Source organism: Rhagoletis pomonella, unplaced genomic scaffold (genome assembly GCF_013731165.1).
Source record: "Rhagoletis pomonella isolate Grant_MI unplaced genomic scaffold, Rhpom_1.0 Rhpom_scaffold_00004, whole genome shotgun sequence".
Taxonomy (NCBI): domain Eukaryota; kingdom Metazoa; phylum Arthropoda; class Insecta; order Diptera; family Tephritidae; genus Rhagoletis; species Rhagoletis pomonella.
Genome location: NW_023458558.1, coordinates 59,026,347 through 59,039,462, shown reverse-complemented (window position 1 = coordinate 59,039,462; position 13,116 = coordinate 59,026,347). Strand labels below are relative to the sequence as shown.

Sequence of the window (13,116 nt, the reverse complement as noted above, 5' to 3'; positions counted from 1 at the left end):
TTTTTTGACATTCCCTTTTGTTTGTTTACATTTTTGTTGTTGCCTTTTAGGCTTCAGTGACATCAACAGATGTTGGCTGCGTTTCATTTATGTCAAATTCAGCATGCGAAGTTTGCTGCGGTGATGGCAGTGGCAATGAATTTAGAATTTGGGCTAAACTGAGCAGTACTGCCAGCTGCCACTGCTGTATTGTGAGTCGCTTCATTGGACACCACACTTTCTAAAAAACAGCTGATTTCGAAAAACTGCTACTGCGTTATTGTATTTTGGCCTTTAACGAAAACTTCTCCACAGACAAGTCTGTTTTAATGATTCATTTCATACGTCTGTTAGGTATATAATTTGCAAGCATAAATTGCAAGCACTTGAGCCCTTCTCAGATTACTACTCAGTAGTGCGCAAAGATCTCCTACAAATACACGAAGATTAATTGAACCAAGCATTAGGTATGAAGCTTTTGATATCGAAGTGTTGAGAGATGAATACATGAGCTCTTTAACACCCAAAAGTCTGCTCAGATTTATTTGTAGATCGGGTAGGTTTAAGGAAAATTAAAAAGGAACACAGTACATTGGACGGCAACGGAGTGCTCGTGCTCGCGTTGTTTTGCGGTGATCTCAGCTGAAGGCAGTTTTCCACATTAGCTGACTCGTTTTACTTAAGAGATTAAAATGTCACAAAAATATAAGTAAAGAAACCTAAAGACAAAGAGGAAGGTAAATTTGCGAACATGCTAATGAAGAAAACAATGAACATACAGATCGGGGTAAAGAAATAGATAAGAATAGAATAGAAGAGATAAAAAATGATAAAGTTCAGACAAGGATAAAACTGAAGCTATGCTTTGTTACACTATGCTATGTTATGTTATGGTATGTTGTTCAACGCATTTCATCTCAACAGCCCTCATCTCACCTTACATCAACTCCTTTCAATTCACCTCACCTCACTTCAACTCATCTCAACTCGACTCACCCCAACTAAGGTTATTTCACCTCAACTTACCTTATCTCACGTCAGGCTCAACTCACCCTAGCTCACCTTAACTTATCTAAACTCAGCGCACCTGAAATCACTTATTTTCAGTTCACTTCACCTTAATTCAACTCAACTCAGCTCAACTCCAATTAATTTTATTGTTTGAATTTCGACCGCTGGGCAAACCTTAACTGCAGTTAGTGTCTATTCGAAAAAGGAGATTGCAGGGAGTAATTAATATAATAATAATAATAATAAGTAATAATCTTAGTAAAAAAATTGTTGTAAAATTTTGTTGAATTTTTCTATTTTTTATACAAAGTTTTAAATTTGGACCTATACTGTTTTTGTTAGTTGTTTGGTTACAATTTACAAGCTTTTTCTAGCAAATATATTTTTATCAAAGTTTACTACACAAAACACAAGCAAATTTAAAAATACGAATGAAAATTGTATGAAAGTGAATATACATTTTCCCACTTACTTATTTGTAGAAAAAAAAGTAAATTTTAAATTAGAATGACGAGCAAATGCTATCACGTACTTGTGTGAAAATATTCCTATTATGCGATGCATACTGTCATGGGAACCATTTTGGTAGGTATTAATAATGCGCAGCGCGTTCTTGTTTTTCGCTTCCTATACATAGTACTCGTATATGGGTACATCTGGGTACATCATTTTAAGTACAGCGGTCAAGAAAACATACATACACCTGTATTGACATACTATACAATTGTTAAATCTATTAGTATGTACAAATGTATGTACAAATTTTCAGTTTCTACATTTATGTTTGTACTTTCGCGGAAAGACAAAGAGAAAACAACGTTAACAACAGATTACTTTTTATAACTTCAGCGACTTGAGAGATTTTAAACTACTAATAACAACAACAAGAAAATATATAAAGTATTGTCAAACAAATAAAATCCACTGGCGATTTAATTCGTACTTTCCCATCGTATTAAGTGAATGAACTCTGTTGGGCAGAGCTGTTGGGAATTTAAATTTTCTCACTTGAAACTGTACAAGCACTCACAATCAGTTGTCGAAAATAAATAAGGTGATTTGTTTAGTTTTAAATTAACTTAATGAAATTTAAGACATACCGTGATAAGTTTTAATGAAGAGTTGATACACGAAAATGGTTCATTACATATTTGCACATGGATGCATGTCAAGCAGCGATGTCATTTCCTCAATTTTAATCTTGCCAACGAAGTACTACTTGGTGGTAGTACCTTGGGGAGTGGAGACTTTGTTAAACAGGCTTATCCTGGTTTCAACGGGCCACTTGAGGGTAGTTTGCACAGATCAGTTAAGTAGTAGGTACATTTACATAATTGGTTTGAAATTATGCACATTTCATTGGATGATCAGAAAAAGAAATTACAGTGGCAGTCACGCATAATTAACCACTATACTTTTTCAAGCAACTTCAGGTTTGCGAGATTTCAGATATATATGTATATATTAACATATAAATTATGGATATATGTATGCTCGTATGTACATAATCGCAATTATAACGCTGTACGTTTAGTTAAGTTAATTTGTGTTTTTTGTTTTGTTTTTAATTTTGCACGCTTCAGCAACAGACGTACAAAGAAAAGTAATTTCAAGTTGGGCAACATTTGCCAGCTACATTTGTAGTTTTTTTAATTAGCCATAAAGTAACAACTTGTCAATAGTTCAAATGCCTTACTAAAAATGGAGAGTACTAAAAACTTGTATTTCGTAAGCGTTTGTGCTTTTAACGATCAGTGCAACATATATGAGAAACAAATAAATATTTGACGCTGACAGACTTTGGCAAATCTTTGGCCAAGTTTCCCCTCCAATTTACGTTAATTCGCTGATGAAGGCAGCTACTACAGTCTTCGAAGCCACCGAGCAACAAATAATATTTTGTGGGAGGTTTGTCTTGATATAATTGCGCTTCAATTTCTATACCGCGCCCCCTCCTCCCTGGCTCGCGGCGATCGTTTAGAAAAAGCTTTTTCTCGAGTCAGGCATCGAACTTGAGTCGTATTGAATGACAGTACCCACTTTTATCTACTTGGTTACGGCGGCCTCATATGAAAAAATATAAAAAAGTATAAAGTTACTGTGGGCCGTCAATAATTTCAACACCTTACACTGATTGTCGGTTCAATTGTAATTCATCAAATATGAGCGCATTTCCAATGACTGCTGTCGGCGATGGTGCATTACATGATTGCGCGCAAACTCACTTTGCTTTGACGCGGTAACAGCTGTTAATGCATGCCGCCATAATCGAGACTACGCCTTGTTGGGCTGTTAAAGACTTTTTGCGCTACGAATGAATGCTGTTGTGTGGAAATTATACTCAAGACTTCAATGTGCATATGTATGTATGTACATACAGTGACGGTCAAAAGTTGATGAATGGTGTTTCGTTTTCAACATTTACAATGTTTTTCAAGCTAAAATTTCTTGGTATTTTTTTATAAACAAATGGTTCATGCTTTAACAAAAACCATATAAATCACACTTTCAAACTTTATACAGCATTTAGAGAAACTCCACAAATTTTTATCCAAATTTCGAGCTTTCTAATCAGAATTTTTTTAATTTTAGTAAAATAAGTAATAAGGGCGGCTGAAAAATCACATTGATTTTGAAGATTTTTTTGTTTGCTGACGGCTTTAGCGTTTTTTTTACCGAAATTAGAAAAGCTGGCGTTGACTTTTTTATTTTTTATTTTTTGCAAACGGTCTTGCGGATATTTTTCTACAAGAAATTCATGTTTATATGCTAAAATGTGCAAAACGCCGTCAACAAAAAATATTCATTAAAAGTCAATGCGGTTTTTAGCGACTTAAAACTTCCACTTATTTTACTAAAATGTTATAATCCTGTTAACTGCATACCCAAAAAATGTATACAAATTCTGATTAAAAATGTCGAAATTTAAATAAAAATTTATGGAATTTTTCTAAATTCTGTATAAAGTTTGAAAGTGTGATTTATACATATGGTTTATGTTGAAGCATGAACCATATTTTTTTTTTTTAATTTAGCTGGAAAAATATTGTAAATATTAAAAACGAAAGACCATTCATCTTTATCCACTTTTGACCGCCACTGTATTTATCTAATTTATATGGGTAGGGTGTTCGCATGTGTGCGTAAGCATGAGCAAATGGTTGTAAGGTATGTGTTGCACATTAGCAACGATTACAGAAGACTTTGAAATGTTCGCATAATTACTTGGCGTGAGTATTGTTGAACACATGCAAGCATATACATGCATACATACTATTATCTATTCAAAATCGTGTAGCACGGCATGGAGGTTTTTTGTACTTTTGATATTACAACCATAAAAATTGTTGCAAGCGTGTTGCATTAAAAACATTAAAACATTTAGCCTAGTTACATTAATATTTGTGATGACTTCCTACATATGATTCCTTAGATAGAAACTTTAGTTGTTATAATGCGTGGTGAGTTTTTTGTATTGTCATAAGTAACGGGTTATACATTTAGCGATGGGGAAAGTAGACCCTTGCCATTTCATATCTGAAAGAATGTCACTATCATCCAACCTGATACATTATTGTTTAGTTAAGGGTTTGCCATTTCGCAATATGTAAGATTCATTGGGTACATTTGCATTTATCATACTCGAGTAGGAGTCTGCGTATTTGTCCAAGCACAGTCACTCCGGCTTATTCCCCAAAAATATTTTGGGAAATGTGTATGCTAACAATAACAAGGCATTGCACCAGCAAAAAATGAATGTTTGGCGTGTATTTTGGGGCGGCATCGCCTTCGGGTCGTACTCCTTCGATAACAACGAAGGAGCCGCCGCTGTTTCAATTTTCAGAATTATGTCGCCAAAATCAGTTACCTGTGTTTTGCTAGAAATTTAAGGTATTATTAGGACGGAAGTTTTGGCTTTGTAGCGCGAGAAATTTTAAGAAAGATTTTAGGGCTTAGGTGGTCCACTTCGGTCCAATGCCTATCTCTATCAGGAAACTCGCCCACCAAGCGGAGTTTACATAAGATTTCAGCACGCAATTTTCGCACAATACTCATCACGATATAATGAGTGATTCCGCATCATTTGCTTAGAAATCTGGTTTTTTGAGTTTCGAAAGTCTTTTAGTAAATTAGCGATATGTAGATGTACAATTAAGTATACATATAACCAGATGGATGATAAATATTTAAACTTTTGCGTAAAAAACAGTTGATGTCGGGATTTTAATTTTCAGGTATGCTAATTGCAAATAACTTAAAAACCGGACAGTTTTGCAATAATTTCTGTACGATTCTGTACGATTAAGTACGATTGTACTAGTGCACCATTATCATGCATTATACATGTACATATTTTTAAGACAAAAACAAACAATTTGAAGGTTAAACAATTGTTTGTTCATAAGAACTCAGCATATGGAACAGAGACTGAAAATAATGACTATTTTTTTATATTTCCAATTAAAAGTGTATTTAAATTGCATTATGCTAGACTTATCTATAGTTAACTATAAATAGTAGTACGTTTAGATACCGTCGCGAACCAATTGGAAAAATTTGTCCTGAAACTTGTACAATTAAATAAGATTGCAGCTTACGTGATATAGTAAAATAAGTGTCAGATAGCAAGCATAGCTAGACATTTAGAACATTTTGTTTGTTGTGTTGCTTTTGTCATTCTTTGGTCGGCGAAGCAACAAAAATATGCCTCTGAAACATTTTGATTTTGACGACTCGATTTCAGTATAAAATAAGTTTTCTTTTTTTCTTTACATTCATGAAAGTCGTATAACCTGAATACAGTTTTCATTATCAGCTGCCAGGATTGCACGGTTAGTAGACCCAATATGAAGTATTTTATAATAGGAAATTCTGGCGGGCTATAGCAAACATAGTCAATCCTCAAGATATTTTGTTTTAGTTAGACCTCTAGAATATTTTGTTCGTTGTGTTGCTGTTATCCTCCTTTGATCTGGGAAGCAACAAAAAGTTGCTTTTGAAAAAATGTTATTTAAAGACACGATTCGTGTACAAAATAAGCGCTTTTCCAACTGTTCTTGTGCCTTTTATTTCTATGCGCTCATGAAAGTCGTACCATCAATAGTTTTCATTCCCAGCTGCCAGGATTTCCCGCTTAAAAAATTCAATTTCAAGTATTTTATAATAGGAAATTCCGAAGGGGCTCCTTTTTCCATTTCACATGTGTCTCAAATGGAAATTATATTCGTTTAGTTGCTGGAAAGTAAGTACCCACTTTTACTGCGCAACTTACCTACAAAGAAAGAGAAAATTAATTAATTAATTAGCAAACTACGCCAAAGGGTAAATTCATAAATTCTAAAATAAGCAATATACATATGTACATAAGAGCAAATCTATATGAAAATTTTTAAATTAAATATTTTAGTTAAGAGTCTGTATGGAAATTTTAAAATAAAATTATCTTAACAGCTATCCAAATAAACGCGTCAATTGAAACAAAACAATTCAATTGTGTTTCAAGTGCAGCCAAAACTTCAAAAACTCCCAAAGGCTGCCAAAATTCACTGCTTCACAAAGACAAAAAGAAAATAAACAATAGCCAACAAGTGTTGCTTTAGGTTTTGTTGACCAAGAGTTGCCAAAAGCGCACTGACCGACGAACCAGAAAGTCTATAGGCAATAACAAACTTTACACATGCGTTACTTGAACGAAGTTGTAAGCCACATAGCTTTGAACAAAAAAAAGCATTGTATATTTTGTAGACATTTTGGCAGTGAAGCATTGCACAAAAAAAAAGGAACCGTATGTTCCAATATGCAACGTTTGGATAGAAGCAAAAAGGCTGATTGTGGAAAGATGTATTTCAGGTCGATACTATGCTGATGTGCGTTTGGTAAAGCTTGCTGAAAGTGACAACTGAGGCTCTGATTTGGCATGATTTTTGGCCCACTCAAGCATAAACATAACAATTCGAGTATGCCGGCAATTAATTACAATTGCTACGGAATACATAACGACGGTTCTTTGGCATAACCTCGTATCTCAAAACACTTTCTAACAATAAACTCTCTGTTAAAAGAAACCCATTTTTAATGAATATTACAGATTAGGTACTTTTTAGTTAATTTAGAATAATGAATCGTAGTATTTAAGGTTTATTTTGAATTAATTTTATGAGATACGAAGTAGTAGTGATCTCTGAGATAGGTTGTGCCACAGTACCGTCGACAAATATAATGCAGTATATGCATAATAAGTAGATACGCACGTCCTGCCAGAAATGTAAAATGAGGAGAAAATTAAAAGTCATTTCATTTTCAATGCGAGTGCTGATGTGTCTCAGTTGATAAGACTTTTGGCAAAATAAACAAATCATAAATTGTAAAAGCTTTTATTTAATAAGGGAATTATCAGGCTGTGCGCAGCAAAAACCTTTAAAGCTGGCAGGCAGCCACTGAGATTAGTATTCAGCGGACAAACATTTGCATGAGGCGCGATGGATGGCCGCATTGTGGGCAGTATTTTCTTTTTGGTTGTTTTAGTCGTTACAATTATTATGGCTGCGATATTATTTTAAGGCTAAATTTCACACAGATTTTGACATAGAAAAATAATATTTCCGAAAGAAAATCGAGCGAATACAAATTTTTAAACGTATGTACTATAAATGTTTTATGTATGTACATATATATGTACAAATAATTTCATGTAAAGTTACATGTTGTTCCATGAAAAATAGGAAATTTTTATGCAAAATACTTAAAAGACTTAAGTACAATTAATGCTATATGACACCAAGCGAACAGAAACTTTTGAGGCTTCTGGTCTTATTATGGCAACTTAATGTAACTTACAGGCTCTCACTTAAACATTCTCTTTAATGGATGTTGCTTATAACTAAACAGCCGAAACTTAACGTTACTTAATGCCAAGTAGAAATCTATTTCATTTTGATTTTCTAAACTCTACTTTCCGTTAAGTGAAGTTAAGTTGCATCTTTTAAAAGGAATAAGGTAAAAGGCATTGGCTAGAAGCAGAAGCGACTACATATGTTTCCTACGACAACGAAAATGTATTTCGTAGAAACTTCTTCCGTACTTATATTAATGTATGTACATGTGTATGTAGGTACTAATTCAGGCATATTTTTTTGTCCTTCTGATGCTAAATTTTTTGTCTAACATGTGTTTACCTCAGAAATATCGATTTTGAATGAAATACATTTATCTTATCAAAATTTATCGGCGTGCTAAGCTATAAAAAAAGGAAAAATTATGGAATTTTTTTTACTTTAGAATGAAACAATCAATTCATTTGTTCGTGGAAATACATAACAATTCGACTTTCAATAGCTAAGCACAGTTTTTCCTATCTACTTTTTTAATAAGCTAGAATATAGTAATCCAATTTGTCGACGATTCACACAAGTAGTCAAATGGATGAAGAAGACAGTGGGCTACTAGCGACATTTGCCTCTTCTTTTGTTTGTTTCTTCGCGAAATCTACAACTTCCGCACTTTCATTACAGACCAATGCAAGAGTTGATTGACATTGGCTACCTGGCACTAGGTGGGCGGTGTTGGTTTTGCTGTTTTACCTATTACACCTCTCCGCAGCAGGTGATATTAAGCCATACAAACGAGGATTAATCGCCAGCGAACTTAATCGCATTTGCAATAAATTGCGCGCGCAATACCATTGACGCGGCTGAGCAATTAAGTTTGAATCTAGGTAATTTGTTAATACGCGCGCAGTCGAAGTGTAGTGTAGAAAGAACAATTAGGCATACAGAGATTGAATCAGATTCAAATAGAAAAAGCAGATAAATGATTGCAGATGCTGGCTCATTTAAAATTCATTAGAAGTAATATATTTTTTACGTGGGTGATTCGATAAGCATATTATGAATAACAATTAAGGTAGGATAATATCTAATTTAAACTACATTTCGGTTCTATTACTTAAAGCATGAGACAAAGTCTAATTAAAATGTAGAAAATATAGTAGTTAATATCTCGTATGTATGTATCTATGTAATTAACTTTTTTCCAGCGCCCTGTTGCTGTTGTAACAGCATACGAATTGTCCAAGGTTTTTGGGGAGCAATTCTGGAATGACAGTCCTTGACGAGATATAAATGCAGAACTCCCAAGTCTTTTGGTTGATTTTGTAGTCCGAAAAAATGAATTTTGGGATTGAAATCTGTTGAATTTTCTGACAGCTGATCTAATGCTTGCTATGGGAAAAATTACGGAATTGCATAAAAATACAGCGACAGTCGGATCTACTTTACTGGTACTACCCAGATTTGTATCTAAGGGCAGTCACTTCAGCATCATACCCAAAAACTGTTTGAGAAATTTTCATACTATTACAATAAGATTATTTCTGCAACAATTTTTATATATAGTCCTACTGAATTGGCTTTTTTCTTGGAAAGGATATTTGCTTCTCTTGCTCCACTGCTCGCCAACGAACATCACTGTGCCTTGCTAAAATTATTATTTTTTGGCGGGTATTGTTGATTTTTTGAGAGTACCAAGCTACCAAAGATTATGCGAGCCCATTTTGGTAGAGTGCGTTATACTCCTTTTTCACTGCTAGTGCTTAGTTTCGATAGATCACAGTTATGGATGGTTTGAATCTACGTTCGCATGTCTTCTCCTTTCCTGAAATAAACAATTTTGCTAAAAATGTTCTAACAATCGGATGGAGTTACTAAAAATGATAACCTTAGTTCTATGTTAAAAGGACTCTGCAAAGATTTGTCCAAACTTATTGAGGTTTTCCATAATTTGGTGCAATTTCAAACAGGCATAAATTAAACACCACAACTATGAAAAAATCTAAAAAACTATATCTTGCAAATACAGAAGATAAGCCAACGAATAGCTGAAAGTATTTCATATTCTTCTTTTTTGAATTCTAATTAACAATTAGTTTTTTTCTTATTATGAAAAATATCAAAAATAATTAAATAAGCATAGGTAAGTTGCAAGCAAGATCATTAAAATTTTGTACTACCTTTTTGACCGCAGCTGTATTTATGTATGTAAATTAGGGTGTTTTTATTTGGGACAATTTTTTTTCACTCCCAGCTCGAATTTTGTTGGAAACCCGTAAAAAAATGCCCTGAAAATTATAACTCCTAATATTAATATTAAGTGCTGGACCAAGGCGTGCAATGATCTTTTTTGTTTAAAATACACGTAAACCTTTATTCTTCAACGTTCTACAGGTCACATACATTTTATGGTATAATCATGGTCAAAGATGAGGTTTCTTCAGAATTGAATGCTCTACAAAAGTGTCCATGGCGGCGTAACCCTAACACCCGCCAGCTAGGTAATATGAAATCCAAGTTTTTCATGAAATTCTCCTTTTTTAACCCCATCTCGTAAACAACAAGAGCTACAGAAAAAAATGTATGTAAATGACAAATTCAGTTTCCAACAAAAAAAAAACCAGAACAGTAAACTTTAACATGGATATTTCTTGAGATATTGGGATTTGAAGTTGAATTTCTATATTTTGGCTCAATAATCCATGAAAATTCCACATAACTTCAAATAAAATGTTGCTTAGGCTTTTTCATAAATTAAAAATTTTGCATACATACACTTGGAAGAACGTGTGCAATATAATATGCACATACCTACTTACACACATACACTGAAATCTTCGAATCATATAGATACAGCTACCAGGGTAAAAAGGTGGCTTTGCGGTTATTACCTTGTGGTTTTGGTAAACAAATTAATTTTTACTTTACCGGTTGGTTTCATAAGTGTGCGAAATTGTATCCGCAATAACATGGCCAATCAATATGCATTCCCAATTAATGAAAGTGGCTACAAAAATTGCATAATATCAATAAAATACATACCTAAATAACAGCGTTCAACATTAGCTGTTCAAAAAAATCAAGTTTATAGTTACAAGCGACATGAAAATAATCGAAAAAAAAATAATATAAAATATTAATGCTAAACTAAAGAGCTGTCGAATAATGCTGATAAAACAGTAGTGCTAATAGTGAACGGGTAGCATAGATATACGTAGGTGTGCCAAATTAAATAAGAACCCCAAAGAAGCCCTAAGTTATCTTCTGCACTTCGCCACTTGCACCTACATCCAACTACTGCTACGCTCATATCATTAGCATGCAGCGCAAATTGTTTGTGATAGCGTAAGCATTGAGCTGATGACGAATTCCTACACCAACATAACGAAACTTTTGATGACGACTGCTCTGACTCCTTCTACGTTTTTTACTCTGCCTCGCTGCCCCCTGTTCATTAATAATAAAATCAATTATGACCCCCATATTAAAACGAGAAACGTTCACCTCCACTAGCTTTAGCGTCCAGTGTCAAGACATCACACCGGCAAAGAGTGAAAACACAGAAACAGCGCAACTCCAAAAGAAGAGCAACGACAACCTGCAAACAACTGGACAGCTCCACAATGCTATTGTGCGTGCAAATGGGATGGCAATAGCGGTCGTCAATCATTGCGGACTGACGTAATCACAACAACAGCAAACACGGCAACAGTGACTTTTTTCTGGACAGAGTGTCGCCAAGTAATTTGCTTGGTGTAACCTCATCCTCCAGACTTGATCATTGAATATTAACCTATGATTATGTCATTTGGAAATGGAAATTATAATTTAAGTGCTTAATTATTTTCTTCGTTTGAATCGTCTAAATGTTTGTCAACAAAGTAAGCATACAAGTTCTTAAAGATTCCTTGAGCACTCACCTCCATTCTCCTGCTGTCCTTCGTTGATTAGCGAAAAGCAACTGAAAAACTGTCTGATGAATACAACCTTCAACTTAAATTAAGTTAAATTGGAATGTAGCGCTTCAAAGCACAATCGCTTTATTTAATAGCAATAATAAATAAAATTCCACTTTTTCGTTTGGGCGTGAACTTAAAAACGCACCAACACACACACTTGGCACCGTTCCCACTTGTCCCTATGAAGGGATACACTTCACAGTACCGATATGAAATGAAGATGCTACCAGAAAATTGTTGATGCGCAAACCGGCTCAATACTAGACACGTTTTTAAAACTTCAACAGATATATATTTGATATATATTAGTATCTACATATATTTTCACAAATGAAGATTCTAACAAAAAACTCCGCTTGCGACCCGTCACATTTAATGCTCAATAAGAAATAATAACAACAAAACAATTGGCAAACAGAAGGCAGTTAACTACGTTGCAACGCAGTGCTGGAATACAGAAACGGTAGAATTGGTACGTTTCCACAGGGCGACCCAGAGTAGCAAAAAAATGTGCGCAATAGGTGAGCGTTTGGAAAGGAGTTTCAATATTAAGAAAATTTTAATAAAGCATGTGAAATAAACTTTCAAATTAATATCAAAAATCTAGTTAGGATAAAATAAATGAGTCAAATAAACAAATAAAATTAGCCAAATTACTTAAGAAGTAAACAAAAAATGGGAAAATAAAATTACAAATATTTAAGGATGATAATAAATTAATATAATAAAAAAGTAGACAATAAGTATAAAGTAGATAATAAAATAAAATGGTATTAAAGAAAACTACGTGGTTAAATAGTGTCAAGTTAAACAGAACAAAATTAAACTAGTGAAATTTAAATAGAATTAAAAATTTACTAAATTGGAATTCCGAAATTTAATATATATGTAATAGAAAATCATATAAAATCATATTACATACTTAAATAATATCAAAATAAATAAAAGGAATAGTAATTAAATTAAGATAAATTAATTTAATTTATACAAAATTAAGTAAAATTAAATTAAAAATAATCAAAGTAAAATAAACTAAATTTAATTTAAATAAAGTAAAATCTTCTTATTTAAACTATACCAAATAGCTTAAATTAAGTTAAATTAAATTGAATTAAACTTTATTAAATAAAAATAAATTGACTTAAAAATACTTTTAAATAAAAAAAAATTTAAAAAAATAAAATGAAATTAAAACAAATTTAATTAAATTAAATTCCACCAAATAAATAAATAAAAACTATTAAAACAAAAGAAATAAATAAAGCAACATTGGACGAAACCATGGATGAAATGGAAATGAAATTAAATATTGTTAAATTAAATTAAATATAATAAAATTA

General features: G+C 33.0%; 1 protein-coding gene across 8 annotated transcripts in view; it reads right to left on the bottom strand.

The window, feature by feature from the left end:
• The window catches only part of LOC118737882 (tropomodulin), a 205,299-nt gene that overhangs the window by 53,169 nt on the left and 139,014 nt on the right, over positions 1-13,116 (bottom strand). The window contains exon 1 of one of the 8 annotated variants that reach the window (XR_004992850.1): positions 11,738-12,202. The exons of the other annotated variants lie outside the window; for them this stretch is intronic. The gene's annotated coding sequence lies outside the window, so the exon portion shown is untranslated. Of the gene's footprint in view, positions 1-11,737; positions 12,203-13,116 lie in introns of those variants that run through there. 8 annotated transcript variants of the gene reach the window in all.